At 38.9% G+C, this 24,102-nt stretch overlaps 1 protein-coding gene across 3 annotated transcripts in view; it reads left to right on the forward strand.

Annotated features, from left to right (window-relative positions):
- The window catches only part of LOC122571915 (histone demethylase UTY), a 143,859-nt gene that overhangs the window by 29,914 nt on the left and 89,843 nt on the right, over positions 1-24,102 (forward strand). The window contains exon 1 of one of the 3 annotated variants that reach the window (XM_043736235.1): positions 13,425-14,005. The exons of the other annotated variants lie outside the window; for them this stretch is intronic. The gene's annotated coding sequence lies outside the window, so the exon portion shown is untranslated. Of the gene's footprint in view, positions 1-13,424; positions 14,006-24,102 lie in introns of those variants that run through there. 3 annotated transcript variants of the gene reach the window in all.

Raw genomic sequence — 24,102 nt, forward strand, 5'->3', positions numbered from 1 at the left:
TACATTCTCTTCTTGTATCACATAAGTAGATATATATACTATTCAGAGTTGGTCAGGCTTCTTCCTCCTTACCTTGACCCGCATAACTCTTTCTCACGATCGTTGAGTTACTTACCGATCATCGGTACATCGCATTCGAAAGTTCCGATAAATTCCGAACTAAAACTGGTAAAATAAACGATCGTGTACCTGGGTCACGTGTTTATGAGGCATATTGGCGGTCAGTCGCGTTCTTGATTGTTCCAGCGACCTTGATGGGACCTTGATCCCCGTTGAAAGTAAAGCTCTATTTCGCTTGGTATGGCTTGCAAAATAGGACCCGATGAAATCCGTAGAATGGCGTACGTTCGCGTCATGGGAGGCTAGCGAACGTGGAAACAATAACGGCGCGTATTAATCGGCCATAAGCCAGAGTGGGTCAATGCAACAAGTCGCGTAAATGCCAAGCTCGATAATGATAATGCGTGAAAGGTTGAGGAATACCGGTGAGCTGGTAACTGCTATCCGATGTGAATCGTTAGCAACTGAAAAAAAAAAAATTAGGTCACTGTGTGCGTGTACATGCGCTGTATCTACGAGTGTACGTATAAATGCACACTAATGGGGGAAACCATACCAAGTTCGGCTTAGCTCGACGAATTACGAGTAATTATTCGATTACGATAATAGGGTGTAATTAGCTTTGCCTTTGTTGCGAGCTTTCGTTTGTTTTCTCGGATTTCCTTAAGAGCAAAAAATTGAGGTTATCTTGGTATCGTTATAAGGGAAGCAATCCTTATGCAATTAAACGATGGTACATTGTATTGTACATTTAATTTCGGAAGTTACAATGGTTGTTTGAGAAATATGAGAGTCGGAATATTTAGGTATAATTAGCACTTTAGAATTACGATTAGTACGAAGATTGTTTGTAATCGATGTTACATGTTATTCGTGGGTTTCAGTAATTGCAAGATATACAGCAGAATTGTTGTTTACATATTTAACAGTATTTAGATCACTCGAAACTATTCCAAAGATCACTTACTTACTAACGTCTTGAACAAATTAAAAAAAAAAAATCAATCTTTTACTTATTCATATTTAACACACCTAACTTGATCATTATCTTTATAAACATTTAAGATATGAATTACAATGTAAAGTAAAAATATTAAAGTCTGGATCGAACTACTCTGAAACTTATCTTATTAACATTTTAAATAATCTACAAATGACCATAAAAAAGTTTTTTATACATATATATATATGTTTAGCGTATCTAACTCGAGTACTATATTTACAAAACATAAGATATATCTACGTAAAGTAATATGAAAATGTGGAACTAAATTATCTCCAATCGGATGCAGCTAAATTGCAAAATGTATAAATCACATGATTCATATCCTTCATTTTATTTACCATCATCTTTGTAGTTATCTTTTTTGTACTTGATAAATCTGTTGCAAGGAACAATTCAATCCGCCTGATAATATCAGCGGGGAAGCGGAATGCGATGAACTTTACGTCGCAATTGCATGACACTCTTTCCATCGCGTTTGAATTACCCGCGTTTACGACTCGGAGCAGCGAGCATTTACGGTTATTACCGCGCCCTTAAAATTGTTCCAGGTGCTTCCCAATCGTGGCCACGACCGAGCCTAACGTACATAAAATCCCGAGATTAATTTTCGTAAGATTGCGTTTCAACCGCTTTTTTGACCTCGATCGGATTTTATCTCGAACTGGTTTCTTTTTTCGCTGCAAATTTTTCTCGTCCGTTAAATCTCGTCTCGAATCTTGTTCTATGCTTCTTTGTTGATGTTACATACGTACATCTGTTCGTGTTTGCTGCAGATTAATGTTTTATGCTTTGAGATAAAATATTGCACGGTTGGTCGAATTTCTTTTACAAAATCAGTGATCTGGAGAGATAGTAATTTTTAATATCTTTTTGAAGAAGAAGTTTCTAAAGGTGTGTGCCTTGTTTGCTGAACTTTTCTTGTTATAATTTTCTGTAAAGCAAAATCAAAGTTGTATTTTATAAGATTGCAGTTTTTTCTATTATCTCTTAAATTGTCTTCAGTTATTATAAATATAAATATTCTCGATGGTGGTGTAACACGTGCTCACTGGAAACAATAATTTTCATAAAAAATATTTCGTAATATCCATTATATGAAAAGTAAAAGAATTGCTCACAACTGGTTGTCATATTGCAAGACGAGAGGTTATGTAAAACCAAACATTAAAACAAACATACGTTTTATTATTTCTCAACAAACAAGTTCTATAACTGTTATCGTGCAGAAATTATCCATAACGGATTAGTCATTTTCAAAGTATTGGGTTATGCAACATCCACTTAAAATAAACTACAGTCTGAAAACTTTACGGTTAAAAATCTGTCTTTATAGGAAAAACCTAAAGAGTGGAATGAGCATGAAACGCGGATTACGTCCAAATTATGAGATTATGTAACGTTCATTTAAAGCTTGAAACAATTTCCAAACTCGCGGAACTGTATCGTTAAAAAAGAATTATGCTCGCTGAGAAAATAAGAATAGACGATAAAATACCAGGTTATGTAACATCCAGCTAGAACGAATTTTCAAAACACTTGAAATTCTGCCGTTAAAAGAAACTATATTTGTTTAAAGAAGACCTAAAAAGTATTAGGGATATTCATTCGCAGTGCAATTTACATCCGAAATGCGAGGTTATGCAACACCCATTTGAAATTCGTAAAACTTCACCACTAATAAAGATTATTATCATGGTAAACAATAAATTTAAAAACGAATATAAAAAGTCCATTTGGAGTGCAATTTATGAAGAAAGCATTGTCAAATATTTCCAAGCGGCGACACCGGTTCTGTTCGCGGACGAACGTTTTGTCCCTCTAGTGTTGATACGCATATCTGCATGTATATCGCGTTCATTTGTCTGCATACGTCTCTCTTGTGTTTACGTTGCCCACGTACGTCCGTCCGTGGTGTTTAGCGAAAGAGGTGTCGAGTTTCAAAGCAGAGCAAGTCACCGCGACTAACACCGAACAAAACGCGTATACACGTGCATTGTGTGCGTAAAGTCCGTACTATTTTACATACAGAGATAGAGAGAGAGAGAGAGAAAGAAATGTGTAACGAACAGAAGGGCGGTGTTGCTATCCGCGTGTACACCGGATGGATGAAAAATGCTTGAAAAGTGGTAAACGCGACGCAGGAAACAGAGGAAGTGGAACGTGTCTTCTCAGGATTAAAAGTAGCGTCTCCAAAGGCACGGTTACGCATAGAAATGCACCATGCAAAAGGAACTAGCGACAGTGAGCTCGGATTTGTTGCATTATTATGGTAACGTGACTCAGAAACCGCGGTTTAATTGGAACACGGAACAGGCGAGTTTATAGGATACGGTTTATGAGAAGCGTGAATGGTTTTCAAAGATATACTTGTCTACGGGAATGTCGTGCTTGGAAAGAATGTCTACTATAATGAATATTTTAGAATTCTGAGTTTATTATGAAAGAGGTTTTGTTCCTAGAAGTCCCTAGATCGTTTTAAGATAAATGCTGTAACGTTGGCTTCAAGATCACGTGCTTCAGATATATTCAGATCTTTTTACACGCTATATTTAACGTTTCTTAACAGAGATACTATTTCTAAGTTATTATTACATTATGCGAAAGAAACTAACAGGTTTGAAAGTTTGGTTAGGACGAAGGTAACATCATTCTAAATGTTGAATTTATTTTGTCGTTGAATTCCGCTTATAAGGTTTAAAACGCGATATTAAAAAGAGAAAATTTTTTATTAAAATTTCTTCCGGGAGTTTAAGAGCTTAACGTATCGCCAGATAAAAAAAGAATTCCAAAAACGAGGGATGACAATGTATTTAATTTTTTTGAGCGACAGGTACCATCAACTTTTTGCGAAAAAGTAGACTGACGCCTTTAAAAAATGCATTTTCAGCGTCGAAATGATGCTTGCAAGAGATTGAAGTGTTTGTTCTTTTTGTAGCGCCGCTATGGCCAAGAAATTCTGGACAATAAGATACAAAAGAAAGAGTAGGCGAGTCAGCGTAGAATTTAAATTCTTGATCTCACGGTCACTGACCATGGCATTCAGGCAGTGCCACAGTGTTGTTGAACGAGTTGAAGATCAGTGCCCCCTGCTTCCCGGGCCGAGTTCGATGAAAGATCCGACGATCAATGAGTCACTTATGTATTCACGCCAGAAAAAAAAAGGTACTGTGGAATTTAATTAACGCGACGCGTCACATCACCGTGATGGGTCCGGTTGGTGAGCAAAATTTTATCTTTTTCCTGAAGAACACTTTAACCGCTATTATAAAAGTGACTTATTATATTACATTAGTGTGTGTAAAACTGTAAACGACACCCTTCGATAATTTTGAAGGAAGATGATGGCTCGCTATATAGGGTGTCTAACAAGAATCTAGGAGGCTAAAATGATTTCGATGTTTCTGATAGTAGAAAATACATAGAGTAGAATACAAAAGGGATCTGTACAAGTACAATTTGAAGGGACTGCTTTAAACATACAGTCTTCTATCTAAACTTAGCCATCTAATTATTTTAATATTATGCATTAAAGCGTAAAATTCGTTGACGTATAGAAATTATTGACAATAACGATGACTTTATATTACGTTTCACTTCTCGATACTATTTAAACTGTGTTTACAATATCGTGATACTGTACTATATCTTTATATTATATCATTTTTATTACGTAATATGATATAGCATACAGTGCTACGAATATACTTTAAATGATATCAGAGAATGAAAAATATGACATGAAATCATTCTTTCAAACGTCAACGATATTTTGTATATCTCGGTGTATGATGTAGAAAGTAATTAAACGATGAAATTTTCATTCGTTTCATTCTGTATATTTGAAACGATCTTCGTTTAATAATCAGGCATATATTGATTTGTTAGTGGAGTATTTCATTGTATTCCGGCATTACCCGTAAATTTCTTACAACGCTGCAGATATACGCTATTACAGTTCCGAGATAATCAACGCTAGCGTAGGGAATTAGCGTAGAGTGTAGATTTTATAATTTGCCGATCCCCCGTATAATTCGCGGCATAATGTAAACTAACTGTATTTAGGAAACAAGTAGCTTTAAAATGCGCATTAATTAAATTAATTAAAATTGCTCCTCCTTTATTAAGGCTTTTTTCGTTGTAGAGAAGGGAAATTGAAATTAAGTACAAAGCGAAGTTCAGCATCGTAAGATTTAAATAGATGCGCATCTAGATTTATACTAATAGCATCATTTAGCATCTATATATCGATTCTTGCATAAAATTCAATTTATGATTTCAACCGAGTCGCTAATAACCTATTACGATGATTGATGCGAGTGGAACAACAAGCAAGCAAAAATGAGGAATTAATTATCGTTACAACGGCCAAATGGTTTATGAACGCGATATGCTTGCCAATGCAAGGTTTTGCTCCTGCTCATTTTCCAGAGAAAAAGTGTTAAAATTGTTGCCACGCAGGTGATTAAACCTGGATCTAAGATAAGATACTTGCAACATACGAACCATAACCCCGGTGTTAATTCCCAGTAGAACCGCTAGTGCGTATAATAGGACTGTTGATAACCTGATTACACCGTTATTACGTTGCATCGAGCAATTACGTCGGTAAACGACGATTGGCTGTCGTAGGAGTAATTAAAATTAATCGATTTATTAATACGCACGATATATCAGTACATTTTTTACCAAGTTCTGATAGAATCTTAGTGTTTTAATCTCGGGATTACGAGTTATACCAAATGTGGGTATATTACACGGACACTAATCGGAACAGCCAATATTGGTATTATATATTTTCTATTTGTGTCATTCATATTTTGTTGCTATTGCTTTGTAGCTTCGATTTAAAAATGTCATAATTATTACAACGCATTTCGTATCCTCCCACTGCGTATTATAATTTCTTCGCATTAGTGTAAACACTTACGTACACTAATTTGATCATTACGTCTACATAAACAAAATTACATCACCTTTCATAAACAGCACTGGAACGCGTAACTAAGCTAGCAATTAATAATACAACGATATATAACAATTACGTTTAACCATGCTTACCAATTTCACAGAACAACATAAGGTTACTTGACTATTAGTAACCGCATGCCCATCCAACACGTAGAGCCATAATATATAAAAAGTAAAAAGGATTTATATACATAAAACAGTTTGCTCGTTCAAGCGACAGAGTACGATTTGGTCGTTTTGCGAGGCAAACACCTCGCGACAATTCCAGGGGAGTAATTTGCACGCGAAACTAGTTTTCCAGCACATAGTGGAGTACGTGCCCGTGGCGCGTACAGAAGGAGATGGGAGTATCGTGTGTTCGTACGCACAGTTAGGCACATGTACGCGTCTCTCTGTCGGAGAGGAGCCAGCCTGATGATACAGGTACTAGAGAGCGGGTCGTTGAACTTAGGTTCCTCTTGTATACACTCCACACCACCGTCTTCCGGCCGTTTTCGTTTCAGTTTCTTATAGTAGGAAGCATCGCTGGAATCTAAATGCGACGAACAAGGAGCTGCTGAGTAAGAAGCTGAACGGCGGATGCTACGCGGGAATAGATTGCCTAGACGATAAATAATTTAACGGAATGGTAAAAAATTCGGCGGTCGCGTTTAATCTTGTCGTTAGCGATTAGCGATACCTCGTCATACCTTTTTTGTCCAACGGAACAGTTTGGAGAACTTGGATGTATTATTAGGCGTCGTTATTGTAAATTTTACATCGTAAATTCTATCATGTATTGTGTGATTATTGTAATTTACCGGTGCGAACACCTGAAATCACGTGTTTTATCACGTTTGACACGCGAAGTTGTAGAGAATTGTGCCGCGATTAGAAAAATATAAATTTTTCAGCCGCTTCCTCTAAACTTCATGCCGTGTTATTAGCGAGAAATCTGAAGTTTGGAAAATTCATTTACCGTTGTTTCATCCAACACGCGTAAAAATGTATCTGAAAATATTTCACCCTCGGAGCGTCGCTCGTAAAACTCGAATTATCGAACGTTTTGCCCTAATCAAATGTTTCCATATGTACACGTATAGTTGTTGGAGTTAACGATTTCCGGCATGTTCGTGGAATCCTGTTTGAAGTTAGTCACCAACTACAGTTAGTTTCCTGGCCTGCCATCCTGCTTGATCAAGGCGGTGCACACCTTGTCGGCTCGGATGCGTCTCTTGTTTGTGCGTCTTCTTTTTTACTTATATTCCGATCCTCCTTCTTCGTAGCGTCTAGCCACGGTCTATACTCCTAGCGACTGACTGGAACCGGGAAAAAGATGAGATAGGATCGGAGGAAACTTATATCCTCTCGCCTCTTCCTGTAGATAAACTTATTGAAGTTGCTTCTAGTCATTTTTATGAAATTTAAGGAAAATTGTGCAGTCGATTGGTATCTTCCCGTACATAAATATATTGAAATTAGTTCCGCTTGTATCAATCAAATTTCAGGAAAAAGTATAATTATTCAGTTCCTACAATTATTTAATTATATAGCAGCTCCTTGTAGTAGTAAATTCGTATAAAATCTGGTTATTTCTATGAAATTTAAAAAACGGCGTAATTAGCCACACGGATATGTAGAAGTGGAGTCACAAGCGTTCTTACAACTGTCATTGTGTAACACACAAACTATGTCCTATGCCTACATAACGAACTAAAAGTTATTTGGTATTTTAGAATGGCTTATCAATTAATGTTGCTATAGCGTGAATACAGAATCGATTCCTTTATAAAAGATTCTATTGTTGCAACAGGAAGTCGATAAAAATATCTGCATGAAGCTGGAACTCGAACCACGTGCCTATAATATCTGTATCGTTAAGTTATCATTCTACATTAGACGTATCCGTGGCGTAAGTTACAGAACCTATTATTAACCTCCAACTTGTATAAACTTGATAAACCTTTCACATAGAAATCACTCATTCAAGAACACTGATACCGAGACGCTACTATATCATCCGTTTCCTTCGTAATTCTCTCATCTATCGAGTCATTAACCAAAAGTAGCATCTATCTTATCAACCGTTAGTTACAGCATTCACTAAAAGGGAACGTGGCAGAAGCACTTGTCAGCCGCGTATCAGCCTAGTCTTTGGAGAGATTAAAATCCACAATTCGTGCGAGCTATTTTTACCGACGGCGCAGGCTGCGCTTGTCAACCCGCAACGCTGACCGTTCAGATTTCAATTAGACACACAGATGGACATCTCGGTTTACTCCGGTTCCGGTGAAACGGAGGAGTAAGCGGCGTGCAGCAGCCATCGGCGCAAGCTCGTCGCGATCCCCACCTTCCACCCTTTCCCCTTCATATAACCGTACCAAAACGGCCGAGAAAGGGACAGAGAGAGGATGAACGTTCGTTCAAAGCAGCGCAGGGATCCGGGGTTTGGGAGCGACAGGGGTGGCAACGAAGCATCGCCGCAAAATCATAACGTGAAACGAAAACGATATTTTCTGAGCTATCTGAAACAGTTCCATCTCCGTCAGGAAATCCAACCGAAGGATACCGAATCAAATTTGTCGCTAATAAATAATAATAGATGTCGATGCTATATACGATAGAACCGCAACATAGAAATATAAAAAAAAAAAAGAAAAAAAATTCCCGAAGAGAGGTCGAAAATGGTGTGGGTCCTTCGCGCGTCGTGGCAAAGCCACGGAACGTCCCTGAGAGTTCACTAGCTTCCACGGATCGTTGTGAACCGCTTCTTCTCTCTTTCTCTTCCTCGTTGTCTGTCCCTTCCTCTCCTTCGCCATGGCGAAGAGACGTAGCCGGGTGACCATGTGCGCGTGTGCGTTGCACGTCAGGGCTGGCGAGCCCCGGAGGAACGGTCCTTTCTCGGCCGAAAACTGGTTCCGTATGCTTTCGTGCACTATATCGGGGCCTCCGTCTTGTATACACGCCTGTGGCCCGGGACTCTATCTGTCCCAGAGAGGAGAGCAATAGAGGCCCAGGGAGACGAATTGGCCGGACGATCAGTCGTCGAATCGCGGCCCAGAGGGCGCGTCGTTAGGGACGGTTTAGGAGTGAGTTTTCGTGTTGGGGCGGCTCAACCTCCCCTCGCGTCCTTCCTCGTAGTATCGTTCTACCGCTATACACCTCTCCTCACCTCTAACTCGACCTCCGTCCATCCATCTTTCTCTTTCGTCCTATCCGTCTCACTCGGTTTCTCTCGCTTTCTCTGCCAGGTACCGTACTCTCTTCCTTTCTCTCGCGTCCTTTCTCTTTCTCTGTCGGTCCAACTAGCGGGGGCCCGCGGGAGTGACCCTGAAAGTTCAACAGCCCTCCCTCGAATGGCGCCCCTAACCGCCCCCCTCCTCCACCCTCGTACCTCTTCCCGTGTCCCTTCCCTTTGTGTTGTGCACTGAAACCTAACTTCGCTTAGGCGGCCGCGGTTGCCGCCGCAGCCACCGACACGCCGTTTCTGTGCTGCACAGACTTCCATTTCTTTCTTTCTTTCTTTCTTTCTTTCTTTCTTTCTTTCTTTCTTTCCATCGTTCTTTCCTGCGTGCGCGTAGCTCTGTCTCTCTTTTCTCTGTTCCCTCCTCGGACCGTTTATTTCCATTTTCTCTTTCTAACCTCTTGCCACCTCGTGTCTATGGTATATATATATATATAATATATATTATATATATACATACAGATATATATATATATACGTATGTACGATGGCCTTTACCAGCCGCCAACCACGACCGTGTTCCTAAGGCTAAGGACCTTCTCGCGCGGACCTGATTGACCGTGCATCACAGGCCAAGTCTTTTTCTCGCGAATCTTTGAGAAATCGACGCAGTTCCGAGATTCTCAAGTCAGAGAATTGGTTTTTCGTCGCTCCGAGTTGCAGCGGATGATTTGATTGGGGTAACGAATTAGGTTAGGTTAGAGGCGAGTGTGACGAAGTTTCGCAGTTTTTTAAGTGCAGGTTGCTGGATGTTGGGTTGCGTGCGGACAAAATTTTGGTCGGGTCGGTTTGATTAAGGGAAGTTTGCTTGATTTGATGGGAAGCATTATATAGATTATGAAGTTTTCTTGTTTTCGGACTAATATTAGTATTAGAATTGCCTTCTTCTATCTTGTTTGCTGTTTGGCAAGATATAAGATACGTATCTCTAAGTACACGTGCTAGAAAATAACTCCGTTGCAATTCTGCAGCATGAATTTTCTGTTTCCTCTTTATTCATTAATTTATTCAACACCAGTGCAACTTCCTTTTCCCATTTCCCTTGAACTGAAAGGGACGGAAGTCGGTACATTCTTCTCCCGCATTGTAGTATCTTTCAATGCTACAATCGTGTATATACTGTATAATTCGACGTAACTTCGGAAATATAAATTGCAGCGCGGAGGACTTATGCCCGGATGCGTTGCATAAGTCACGTTTAAAGGCTTAAAACCTTGACCATAAGACCATCATTGTACAACAGTACTTTGTTCCCCCGATACTATAGTAGCTTATTACATTCCTTTTCTTTTTTTTACGCTGCTGCTTGTATTTCAAATCTCTTTTGTTTCCTTCAGTATCGATGTAAGAATCGTCATGATTATTACCAGCATGTTATTTCCAGATACCAAACGGTGTTATTAATATGCAGATACACGTGTCATCGTGCAGGTTTCTTAAGATCTGTTCTCACGACGTGACGCGATGCTTTGAGATAATTGTCCTTGGCGTTTCATAGTATCGATGAAATAGGGAAGAAAGAATTATTTAATTACATATAATATCAATGTTGATTTATTAATTTTGAATGAAATTATAATTGTAATATTAATATTATAAAAGTTAATTAATACGTGTATAAATATTTAAAGAATTTAATTAATCTACCCGCTGGTAATTAATTAGTCGATAAACTTTTAACTCAATTAAACATTTTTACACGTCACATGCATGCGCGGTAAATATTGCCTTTCCGCGCGTGTAACCCGTTTGAAATAGTATAAATATCGCGTGGAAACGTTGATCAATTAAATGGGTGGTCCAGCAGTGTCAAATTAACGATAACTTAGTAATACGCTGTTAACAATTTGTCGAATTGTGAGATATTCCCATTCGTTCACACGTGTATTGTTTCAAATGTCCACCCTTATGACAGTTCCCGGTCATTTAGATTAATCATTTTTAGTTTTCAGCGTTTATCAGCTTCTATTATTAAATCGTCACATGCCAGACAGCTTTTGGTTTATCTTCGTAATAAACCCGTAATAAAATGGAAATAGATTCTATACTTTTTTTTATCTTTTTTATCTTTAGCAGTAAAATAGAACTTGATTGTCGGTTAATTACTGTACAAACGGAGACAGAAGTTTATTTCAAAAATTTTATTTCATAGGAAATAAAATATAGAAAATCAAAGTTTAAGACGAGAAGACTCGAAGTTTTATGTACGAATTTTACGATTAATTAAATTTCGATTTTAATATTATGCCACTGTATTATTGTTAAATATACATCAAGTATTATTTTGTTACGACAAGATTTCGTTATATGCAAATATAATTTACAAATCTTCAGTCATTACACGCAAACATAAATAACCAATAAAGCACAATCGTAAAAGTGAATGTTGCACCGAATTTCACTGATGCAATCATCGACAATTCATGGGAAAAAAGGGATCAGAATATCATTACGAAACACGGAGGTAGTCCAGAAATGAAAGTGGCAATACGGTTTCTTTATGTTGCCAGATAGCCATTGAGTAAGGTCAAGGCGGCAGCTGTCGAGCTGCCATTTTTTCCGTCCGTTTGAAATTGTTCCTCGTACGTGAAAGATGCGCACGCCATTGCAGGAAGTCGAATCAGCCGCAGGAAACCAGTGTTTGCTGTCGGCGTTAAATCGGACTTGTCCGTGATCGTGGGAAATGCCGCGAGGTGTAGCCAGAATAAAAGGATCAACCACCTGGATAAAAGTGGAGTAATTCATATCCGGAAGAGAAACGAAAGCATTTCGTTCGAGTGACAATGGTCACGCTATGCTGTTGCCCAATAATATTTTACGATAACTAACATGGAAATGTAATGGAAATACAACATGTGAAAATATGTCAAACAACAGTGTAATATACACGCGCGAGATATTTTATCAAAAAGAATTACACAGTTTAGAGAAACAAATATAAATGTGAATATACAAATGAATGATGTTTGTCCACTGATACGTACCATTTAAAGATTATTTGTAGAAAGTATGAAAATTAACAATACGATAAAAATGTATGAGAATTTTTAACAAAAAGGATGAACCATACACGAGTTATTTATTTAGAAAGAGACTTAACTTATTTACTAAGAAAATATACAAAATGATAGAGCAATAAAATTCTACTAGAAATGATATCAGAGACGATAAAACAATTTGAAACGTATCAACATATGTATAAACAAGAAACATTCGGTCGCTGTTGTAGAATGTTCACAGGTTGTCCGAAAGAAGCGTGCAAGGTGTTAATACAAATTACGTCGCGGTTGTCGGACGTCTTAATCACAGTGTTTCGGTTCCCGTTCTATCTTTAATATCTCGGTGAGGTACGTTTACGCGAGTATGTTTTGTTCCCCTCTTTGTATTTCGTTCAGAATAATAAGCAGCCGAGTCCCTCCGATCCCCTCCTTCCCTGTAATTTTCTTTTAGCGCACGCACATTTTCGACGTTTATCAATGACCAAGTGCGAAATTACAGGCGTGTGTCAAACTTTATTCCTTTCTTGGGCCCTATTGTTCTCTTCTTCTTCCTCTTTCCTTCTTCGCTTCTTCTTAGAACTATTTCCTCCAATTTCCGACTGCTCTTGTTCTGTTTATCTCTTATTTTTATTTTCTTAATTTACATTTTTACCAGCGACCGGATCTTACACGGATGAGCCCAGTAGCCACCTTTAGCATCGTTCACAAAAGCCAATTACGTGATTTAACCAAACGTAGATTCATAATCTTTAAATATTTTACAATGATCATTCGCCCTTCCTCCTGCATCCCTCTCTCTTTTCTCAACATGGAACTAAGAAGCACGATTCCTGTTTCTCTTGGCTCCTGTTGTCAGCTGATGATCTCCAGTAACGCGCGTTGCTCGTGCTCATACGTACGGTACGTACGTACTTGAAGGCCTCGTCCTTCATACACAGTCACGTGATGTTTGTTCGCACGTGCACCAACACACGTCGCCGAACGGTAGCAGTGGACGTGGGAGAGGTTAGGGGAGGGGTATCTCGGTTGGGCAGGGGGAGAGACGAGGTTCTAGCGAGGTTACGGTCGGGTTGAGGAGGGGGGATGCATTGCCGCATTCTACGAACGTTATACATGCAACGCGAGTTGCAGCCTCGGCGTGTGCTCGTTGCAGCGTCGCGTAATCAGCGCTTACGTCACCTCGGTGTGTGCCGTTGGTGAGCGCGTGCATGTAACCGTGTGTGTCATTGCTCTTCCCTTTCGCTTTGTTTCTCTTTTTAACGGCGTCTTTCTCTCGCCGTTCTTCTTCCTTGTTTCGCTCGACACTGCAGGTTCATGCGCATGCGCCCTGCATCGCGCGCTCAAATCTTGGCACGCATGCGCCCACGCACGCGCAGTAAGTTTAGACACGGTGGTTCGCAAAACTGTTCGAACAGTTACAGAAACTTTTTTTAGAATAAATTATGTGGGATACGAGAATCTTTTTGAAAATTAATTAGTATTACACCTTAGTGTATAATGTGGATTCTGTTGAATGGAGTGGTAACGCGAAACTGAGATAGAAATGATTTTTCTTTTCGTCACGATTTAAAATTCATCGTTATGTAACAAAATTTTGAAGCGTTTCTTTTAATGACAGTGTTTTATGGGATACGTGTAAATGTCGTGCGTTTGTGCCCGTGTTTTGTAATGTTATCGAGTATTTTACTAGCTGGTGAAATCGATGTCAGGTAATTTCTGTTACGAATAGATTGGCTGGAAACATGAAAGGTATGTTTGCATGTAATTTCACGATGTTTAGATATGTTGATAAGGATATTGTGTTATTACAGCGTTTCTCTTTTACATCAGATTAATAGAATACTCGTACGTTTTATGCTTGTCGTTGAAAGTAATTAGAATTTGTTCAAGCATTATTACCGCGAGAAATAATGTCCGGTCACGTCTCTGCGTTTGAGGTTATAAAAACTTGGACGACTTCTGGCCTGAAATTATGCCAGAATTTATTATGCTTCTCGCGTTTATTTCCTATTGTTTACCGTGTTTTTTTGACTGGCACAATATTTCAAAATCAATGGATATGATTAAGATGCTATGAAAGTATTCGTTTGCGATTCATAGAATCTGGGACACGAGAATCCTCTGCAAATGGAATTCAAAGCGTTCTAACGAGTTGGCACACGCGCCTTTATTCGAACGGTGCACGCTGACTAATGAAATTCTTCTTTTTTTTTTTTTGCTAGTCGACGTGTAAGTCGGAGTAGAATAAATCTAAAAGCATAATTTGGGAAGAATTCGTTTCGAAGTTCTCTCTGATTCATTTGAATAAAATTTATAACCAAGATCGATAGTCATAGAATGTCTTTCGCAGCAGAAAGTTTTTCCAGTGTGTTATGCAGTTGTCTATGTAACGAGGGATGAATCACTCAATGTCGCACGTATCTTTGTCACGTATAATCGTGGATATTTCTTGATACCAAATATAGAAATAAACGTAAACTAACTTCCAACGGAGGACAATGCGGTCTTCTATTTCTAGTCTACTTATGTAGAAATATTTGAAATATTTATTTATCGTACTAAACATATCGTTCTTTGTGCGATCATTATTTTCGTTACAAGTGTAAATTCCTCTTTTAAATCATCAAAAAGCGAACAAGTAAATGTAAAAGACTTCTTAATTCCAATAGGATTTTATTGTTTGCAAATAATTTCAACTTTCACGAGTATGTAATTATATGAAATATACATGCGTCGCTACGTGTATTCGCATTTCCATTGGTTCAAACAAAGGAAACCTCTGTGGCTAGCTATTATTACAAGATATCAGCCGTTTTCTCTAATAAATCTAAAGGATCTGAAACTCACTGTACTAACTCCCGGTAAATTAAGTAAGCAAAGGCATTTAGAAAACAATGTGAAAGACTGTAAAACCAGGAAACATCCTGTAATACTGCAATATATCCAACGCCAAGTATACACGCGTTATTAATGGCCAGGATAATTCCGCGTTACATAATGTAATGTATCGCATACACGGAAGTCTAGGGATAATAATTAATCGTTAAAAGATAGTAGTATAAATCGACGTGATGTGTGGATACACACGGTAGACTATCTTGGTGCACGCATCCGTGCATCTTTACTCTTTGCTCTTCCTTGGATATGCTCTAATGCGTTTGCAGCGTGAAAGAAAGACGCTGAATATAGCGATAAGCTATGGACCAGAGGAGCTGTTCTTGGCCTGGCTTGTCGCGATAACACGGGCCATTTTTGCTTCAACGAATGGCAACTACTCGCTCGTGTAAGTACACCATCTCGCGTTGCATCCGCGCCAGCGAAACATCCTGCCACTTCCGTCCGCCAAGGAAACGATACTGCTAATCCGATGTCGTGGCTACTGAATCGCCATCGTGCTTTTAATGCCGCTGTTGGCAAAACGATACCGGAGACTCGCGCTTCGCGTGACAAGTCTCCTTCAGGATTTTTTCCAAAACCGGTTTATACTTTTCCAACTTTGAAAACTTTCTTTTGTGGTTGCTCGCGTGGTCGCCGAAGTGCAGGCAAAAAGGGATAATGTTGCGATTGTGTAATATCGTAGGATCGATGAATTCAGTTCGATGAAACAAGGCTCTTCAAACTTTTATACAGCCCATTTTCGATAATGCTAACCTTTTAAGAAGCATCTTTGAGCTAATCCTGAAACAGACTAGAACTTGAAACGCACAGATTTAATTACAAAATTCGATACATCTACGTGCACGTATATTCCGATCGACTACAGGCTTACGAGATTATTCGAACACTCGTAAACACCTTGTTTGAATATTTTACGCGTGTTGCACGAGACGCTTTGGAATTTTATTAGCGTCGTTATGAGACTCGATCGTCGCGATTACGTTGGCTTTGAGAATTAAAGTTAGGAAAACAGTGGCTACAAAAGTTTTTCGTATTTATATATCAGTTACTTAGGTCTATTATTTAGCGGCACTTTCGAAACCTTCATACCATAACGATGACTAAAATAACTTGATACTATAATCAAACGTAGATATAAAATGAAACGGTAGAACCCGATAAGAAAACGCTGCATTATAATGTTTCGCGAATGGATAGTACGATATGTGCAAATACTTTTTGTAGCCACTGAATGTTTAAAACGTCTCCATCCGCGATACTAACTTCTTTATCGAATATATGCTTGCAGTAAATGTCTTGTAACTTCTACTATATACATTTTCAGATTAATTTCAGACTTTACCGATAGAAGAATGACGGTGCTAATGAAATTTCAGTATGTTTCGTATAACACACACGATATATACATGAAAGTCTTGCAACAGTAAGCAAAGTTCCATAGTATTTCGATTCTATTGCGGACCCAATATACAGGGTGTATCGTATGTAGACAGAAGGCGCAAGAACAAGGAGAAAAGTTGGTGCAAACACCAACCGCGTTTCATTCGATCCTGTTTGAAATTTATAGACATTTTCGTGTCTCGATAAACCCACAACTGCTTATTTTTGTAAAAGATTCTCGAAATGTCTACTCTCGTATTATTGTTCGACATACACAAGTAGAATTTTCTACTAGAATTTTCATTGTAAACTCGCATACGGACAGTAGACGTTCCGAGCACCTTCTACGAAGATAAATAAGCGATCGTGGCTATTATCGAGATGCAAAAATGCCTGTAACTTTGAGAGAAGATCGGATACCACCCTGTATATGTTTGTTCAAAAGGAACGTAGGCTCGTTCGATAGGATCGAAACGAGGCATTTTTCATTCGTATTGGTCCCTTAATCGTGCGAATGCAAAAGCGCGATCAGGGGATATATAGCAGGCAAAGTCGTTAAACGTTAATTGGCAATCAGGAACAGGAGATTGCCACCTGCGCGAACATCGTTGTTGGCTGTGCCCGCTTATGAATGACAATTTGTAAATCGTCGAAACCGCGCTGTCGATCGTCCGTCTTTTTTTAAATGCACCAACAGTCTTCGCCACGACTTGTCTCTTTAATTCGTAATTTTGTCTCCTGTCAGAGGCGCGTATTACACGGAGAATTATACGTCGATCGAACGCTGATAATTAGCAAACAAAGCGATTAAAAGTTACGTTAATTCGTCGACCTGCTTCTCTCTATCATCGGATACTCGATTCTTCCAAATATATCGTTCCACTTGACCAGCTGTTGCGTCGAAATAATTCGTTTTCCAACAAGCAAGAAATTCATCTTCCATCTATTTCACGCGGTCTATCGAACGAAGCAATCCTTTTTATTTTCACAGTCGATTCAACGTCTAGGCAAATTCTATTTCGAATAGAAATAAAAATGAGATCATTTGCATCAGCTAGGTAAACGATAGTCTGCTACTTAAACGTCGTGTTGCATAGCTCGTTTAAATAATCCTCGCGTTTGATTCGAATACAAAAAATCTGATTCTATCGTATCAACGTTATTGCAACGAGTTTCTGCTTCGATTACGGAACAGTCGATATCATGAATCGCGTCAGAAATTCAGAGATCGTGGAATTAAGAAATTAAAAGGATGAACGCGATCCGCGCGACTCTGTGAACGTCGTACGTCGATGACAGAGAAAAAGGAAAGAGCACAGGGAAAAAATTAAATTTTCCTTTCTGGTTATTTATACCCAAGCAGTCCGCGAAAATACACGTAATTGTCGTTCATTAACGCCACGACGAGATTACGCGTTCGGTTACGTCGTCGGCGTAAAAATGGCGCACACGTGCTAATGCGAGTGGCACGTGACATTAAACTCGTTTCGCTCGCAACTATTAATAACACCGGCTGGTTGTATAATAGAACGTATTATTGTTCGACGTTGGCCTGTCGTCGTCGACTGCACCGTTGAACCCTGGTTACGTTCCCGACGACGATGTAACGGACTTTTGCATAATTGTCCGCCTCCATCAGCGCATTATCCTCTCACTCTTCGACTAGCGAACGTTTCGACGTTTTCATCTCGTCATGTGCAACATCGCTTGAGCAAATTAACGCGGTCGTACGCGCGCAATTTCTTGCGCGTTTGTTTTTCCCACTACGTGATAACATGTTTTCTCCTTTTTTCTATTTCTAACCTGCTTTAATTTATTTTAATGCGTCTTATTTAATGCCGTAAGTTTCTAACGATTAGAACTATCGACAGTTGAGATCAGTTAAGACTGTTAAGCTGTTGCTATAAAAAGTCAATGAAAATGACTGGTCTTTAAAAAAGTACGTAATAATAGAATGTTGTAGCGTCGTAAACTATTATGATCAGTTTATTTATAATAGATGGATCAAACAGATGTTGATTAAACAGGAAACGACGGCTATTTAGCATGAACTAATCGCAACAACGTGTTATAATTAAGACAACTAGATAATCAATTAACAATTCTCGTCATCGCGGATTCAACTCTCTTTCAACAACGCTAGTAATACTATCTCGATAGCGCAATCCGCAATCTCTGGCTTCTCAACTCGTACTGCTGTTAATTCGTTTTTGTCCCTTAGCAACCCCTTGTCTTTTGTCTTAAACTCGTATCTTTTGTTTTAGCCCCATCACGCACATGCTCGGCAACCACTTGTTTATAATTCCAGGACTGCAATATCTTTGTATTCATTGGTTTATTACTTTCTTACAGAAGCAATTCCATGTTATGTAGTAGATTTTTGCTATTATTAACGGGGGTTGACACATTTACAAAATTCTAGAGCCAGTGATTTTCGCTGCTGTGGTATTTCTAGCGTTAGCATCTAGCGATCTAGCGATCTAGCGATCTAGATATCGTTATATCGAACGATACGCGGTAAAAATTTGAAAAACGCGTGGCAAGTTGTAGAAAACGAGGAAATTGGTTAATCGGGGTTCGATAAACGGATTGCAGGATCCTTTTACACTTTGACAAGTACCAGTCATTTTCACTGGCATTGGTATAAGTAGCTTTGATACAAAATTATTTTCAGTTTAAATACATAAAAAAGAAAATAAAATTCTATTATTCTTTTAGTTATCGCTGCGGAAATCATTACATCATCGCGGAAAAAGATATAACACGAAGTAGGAATTTTATAATAAAATTTGACCTGTGTGGTAGTTCTAGTATTAAGAAACACGTAACACTAGGTTGTCCGAAAAGTTTCTTTCGTTTCATAAGGTGATAATAGATGAACAACAATTTATATTATTTTATCGAACTAACTATGATCCATTTCGTTCTATTTCCATTATTACGTTCGTGCATAATTCAATAAACTAATATAAAACAAAGAACATTGTACGTGTATTATCTGCTTGTAAAACGAAAGAAACATTTCGGACAACCTACTAATAGAATATTTTTATATTTATTGATCTGTTGCTTCCTTACAAAAGCAACTCCACGTTACGTGCTACATTCTTGTGATCAAACGGAGATTGGCGCGTTTATAAAATTGTAAAACCGGTCGTTTCGACCGGTAGTGGTAGTTTTAGTGCCATTGCAATAAGTAGACTGTGGTTCTTTTTTATTTACCAAAAGAAACAGAACTTTCGACGTGAGTTTAGTTTACGAAAGAAAAAGACGCGTTTCCAATACAATGGACAGACCGCGGCTTTTCTCTATTCTTTTATCCGCCAAGAAGAAACTCTCCGTAAGAATTACGCCGCAAAGTAGCTTTTAATTTCTTCGTCGTTTATTTATAAAAACAAACAAAACGAGAGAAAGAGAGAGAAAGAACAACATAACGCGAGTATTCAAATTGGAAGATTACATTTTCTTTGAGAAACATGGTGTGCGTGAAAACACGCCACGATATTTGGTTCAGCGAGTGAAGAGCTCGGATTGAAGAGGGGAAACAGGCCGCTTTTACCTAAACCTTCCAAAGGATCGGCTTTCTGAGTGTGAAATAAGGGGCATTACCAAATTACATGATTCGAGTCTCGCTTGTCGGCATTACAGCTACACCACGCGTCGCTTATTATACTTAGACGGGACAAGCAGGTAGCACGATCGTACCAGTCTGACCTACAGCGGTTAATTGTTGTGATTAACTCGCGTGTAAGACCTCTATTTGAAAACCATGGTTTATTAGCGTCTGACGAATACCAGATTAGTGTGAGTGGGAAAAAATTGGTAGAGGAACAAGGAAAGACGAAGGACGAAGCATATTTTCGATACATAAATACTTGTACTAAGGACAAACCGTGAATATTTATTTTCATGTTCATAATTAAAGAATTAGCACGCACGTAATCGATTGTTTCACGTGTTATTGACTTGGCAACTAAGTGATTGCGGATTTTCTCATTTGGTGGTATTGACAAAATCCGCGATCACTTAGTTGTCAACCCAAACTGTGCCGAAAGTTGCTTTCGTTTTATAAGGAAACGATAAATGGCAACATTTTCTATTTTATATTGTTTTATTAAATTGTGATCCATTTTGTAGTAATAGAACAACTATTTGTTATAATATAACAAAAGTAATAGAAAAAAGAAATAGAAGAAAATGTCTTAAAACGAATGGAACTTTCGCGATAGTCCGATGCGTATCATAGAGCAGCGTAATCAGGCGATCGATGTTATTGTCGATATTCCAGCTTCTCAACATTGTCGTACGTAGGAGAATCTCTGGACGATCGATAATACGTGTATCGTCGATAGAACGTCGAGGATACCCGATATCGACGCTAATATCGGTTCCATTTTCCACTGTTTTGTATATTTACGCATATCACTCGCTAATTTACGTTGCTGTAGTTCTTCGCTTTCAGATTTCTCACAGACGCGTAGAAATCTTCGTACTTCGATACGGTAAATCAAAGCGAAGTAACAAATGGGAATTTTATTATAGTAAATCAAATGAAAATGAACAGTCGATAATTGCAGAGACACATGTTTATGGATACTTATTAACGTCGTATCAATCTTCGTAAGGTGTTTTTCCTTCCGATGCGCTTGTTTCACAGTGCGAAGTCAACTAATTATCTCGTTTCATGTATTCGTGTAATTTCTACGTAACAAGATAATTCCCCGTATTAGTGTTTATTAATTACATTATATTCGACGATTCGCAAAGAAACGCGCGTAAGAAGTAAATTACCGATCGACATTCTTCGCGGATCTTAATTACAGCTTTCAGTAAACGTACGTATCAATGATACCGGTTTTATCAACGTTATAACAAATAAATAACGCTACGTATCTGTTGTACGCTTGGACAATATGCGCATTCAACCTTTTGTTACATTATTTTTTAATTGGCGCAGCTAAAACTCAGATATATCGGATTGGCAACTAAGCGACTGCGGATTTTGTCATTAGGTGATAATGGTAAAAAGTTACTTAAAAAGTACCATGTTTCTGAAAGAAAATGTAATGGTAAAAAATGACCACCTAATAACAAAATCCGCCATCACTTAGTTGCCAATCGAATATAAAAATAAGAGCAAATAGCAGTCTATTAATTTCACAATTAATCGAAGTAACGAACCGCGGTTATTCGCTCGAACGTCAAATTATTCAAAATATTCGCATACTTTTTACTTGTTCGTGCGCGCCATTAGCACAGAGTACAATCAGCAGTTATATCGGGCTGAGTAAACCTTGAACGTAATAGATTCACGATGTACGTGTAACCGGCAGTTAAACGCACTTCCGGCGGCGCACGCGTACCACCGGAAGTCCATTTATTGTTACGTTTTGCTGCGCCCGGTTCTTCGTTTCCGACCACCTTTCATTCAGCGCACTTGTGGAAAAGAAAATCGATACCGTTTTCTCCCCTTCCGTATAACGTGCTCGAAAATCGTTCGGCTGTCTAAATCGCTCGAGATTGTTGTTGCATAGAGCGCAAAGGGAACGATACAATCGAAACGTTGAGATGAACGACGCATTGTCGTACGAAACGTGGGATAACGACATTTTGCAAACACGACAAACGCACGTGTCTGTTTCTCGTTCGCGCACGCACAGGTGAATTACATTTACCTTGAAACGCTGAGATTCGTCGTAAGACGTAAGTAGATGCGCGTATCTACTTTAGTAATTTCGATTTATCCAAAGTAATTTTTTTTTTCTCAAGATAAATTAAAAATCTACGTTTTGAGAAACGTGGCCTTTTCGTGGTCTTTGTCTATGGAATCGATCAGAGTGGCTTCTGAATGGCACGTACGTTACTTCGTACTGTATTAGGTTGTTCGAAGAGTCTCTTTCGTTTTATAAGGAAATAATAGACGCACAATGTTTTTTCTTTTATATTAGTTTATTGAATTATGCACGAACGTAATAATAGAAATAGAAGGAAATGGATTATACCTAATTCAATAAAAATAGATAAAAAATTGTTGTTCATCTGTTTTCACCTTACGAAACGAAAGAAACTTTCCGGACAATCTAATACGTTCGACCAGTTAGTTGCGTTTCACGAACAAATATTTCGCGATATTTCGCGTTACGACGAGCTCTGTCGATAATAAAATTGAAAAATGAAACGGTTCTTTCGTTACAGCTTCATTCTATGTTACAACAGCCACGCACTCGCCGTGTTCGACGAGTATACTCGTCGTCGCTTACGCACGTTTACACAGCAGCGGTGTGCTTTTGCATTCGTAGAATTGATCGTCGCGCGCACGTATCGATAGCGGGACGATTCAAAAACTTGCAAATCTGCTTTCGTCGAATAGAAAGAAAGTCTTGTTTGTATATCTCTGTATCGCGTGAAACGTGTCTACGATTCCATCAGTTTTGCGTCGGAGATCAAAATGATCTGTCGCGTCCTAATTTTAGATTCACGAACGACACTGACTCCGGAAGCCCGTCCTCTGAAATGTACGTTTTTCTATCGACGCCAAGTATTTAGCGATTTAAAAAATCTCCCCGAGCAATTTCCATGCGTCAATGTGACAAAATTCTACGAATTTCTTTTGGCCTTTTATTTAAGAGGCAGCGAAACCATAGTCGATCGTATGTTGCGTCGGTTTTCACACGCAGCGTGTGCGTGTCAGCGTGTCGTTGGAAAGCGCGTTGCAAGTGTCGCAACTGGCGGACGAAATCCTCGTGCGCCATCGAACAGGAATACACAGAGGGTGCAGGGGCGAGACAATAAATGAGTAATGCTCTGTTTCGATTGAATAACGAGGGTCGACGAGCATCGCGAGACTCGTGTTGTGGGGTTCCAGTTCGTTCTCTTTCTCTTTCTCTTTCTCTATGCCTCTGTTTTCTCCTTTCGATGCTTCGCAACCCTCGTCGGCTAGTGGCCTAACCGCGCCACGTAGCGTATACATATGCATGTACGTAGTACGTGCACGATCGTCGATGATTTTTCGGGGAAACAATCTCTCCTTTCCTTTTCCCGCACGATTCCTACAAGCACGTGTCATTATGCATGCGACGACGAGCAACCGCCTATCCATCGCACGCCATCCTTGTGTTCATTCTAGGGGGTGTTGGGCAAGTGCAGGTCAGTGTACCGATGAGCATAAAAAGATAGGAGAAATGTTTTTTTTTTTCGATTGATATTATGTATTAATTAATCTCGTATATTAATTCAATGAATATGATATATTGGATTGGCAACTAATCGATTGCGGATTTTATCAATACCACCTAATGACAAAATCTGCAATCAATTAGTTGCCAACCCAATAGTAATAGAAACGCATGTACACGCGAGCTTCTCGCAAAACGAATTGATCGTTCTGCGTATAATTTGTTAACAGTTTGCGGACTGGAGACGCGAATTCGCGTCTCACGTGCTTCGCGCATTGTGCTATAAAAATGTTAGCTACTGTTAAATGAAACAGTAAAAGAAGCAAACCTTACGAAAGTGTCTTTACATTACACGCTCGTATAATACGAAACCGTTATCGGTATGTTAGGTAC

Source organism: Bombus pyrosoma, linkage group LG10, assembly GCF_014825855.1.
Source record: "Bombus pyrosoma isolate SC7728 linkage group LG10, ASM1482585v1, whole genome shotgun sequence".
NCBI classification, from domain to species: Eukaryota; Metazoa; Arthropoda; class Insecta; order Hymenoptera; family Apidae; genus Bombus; species Bombus pyrosoma.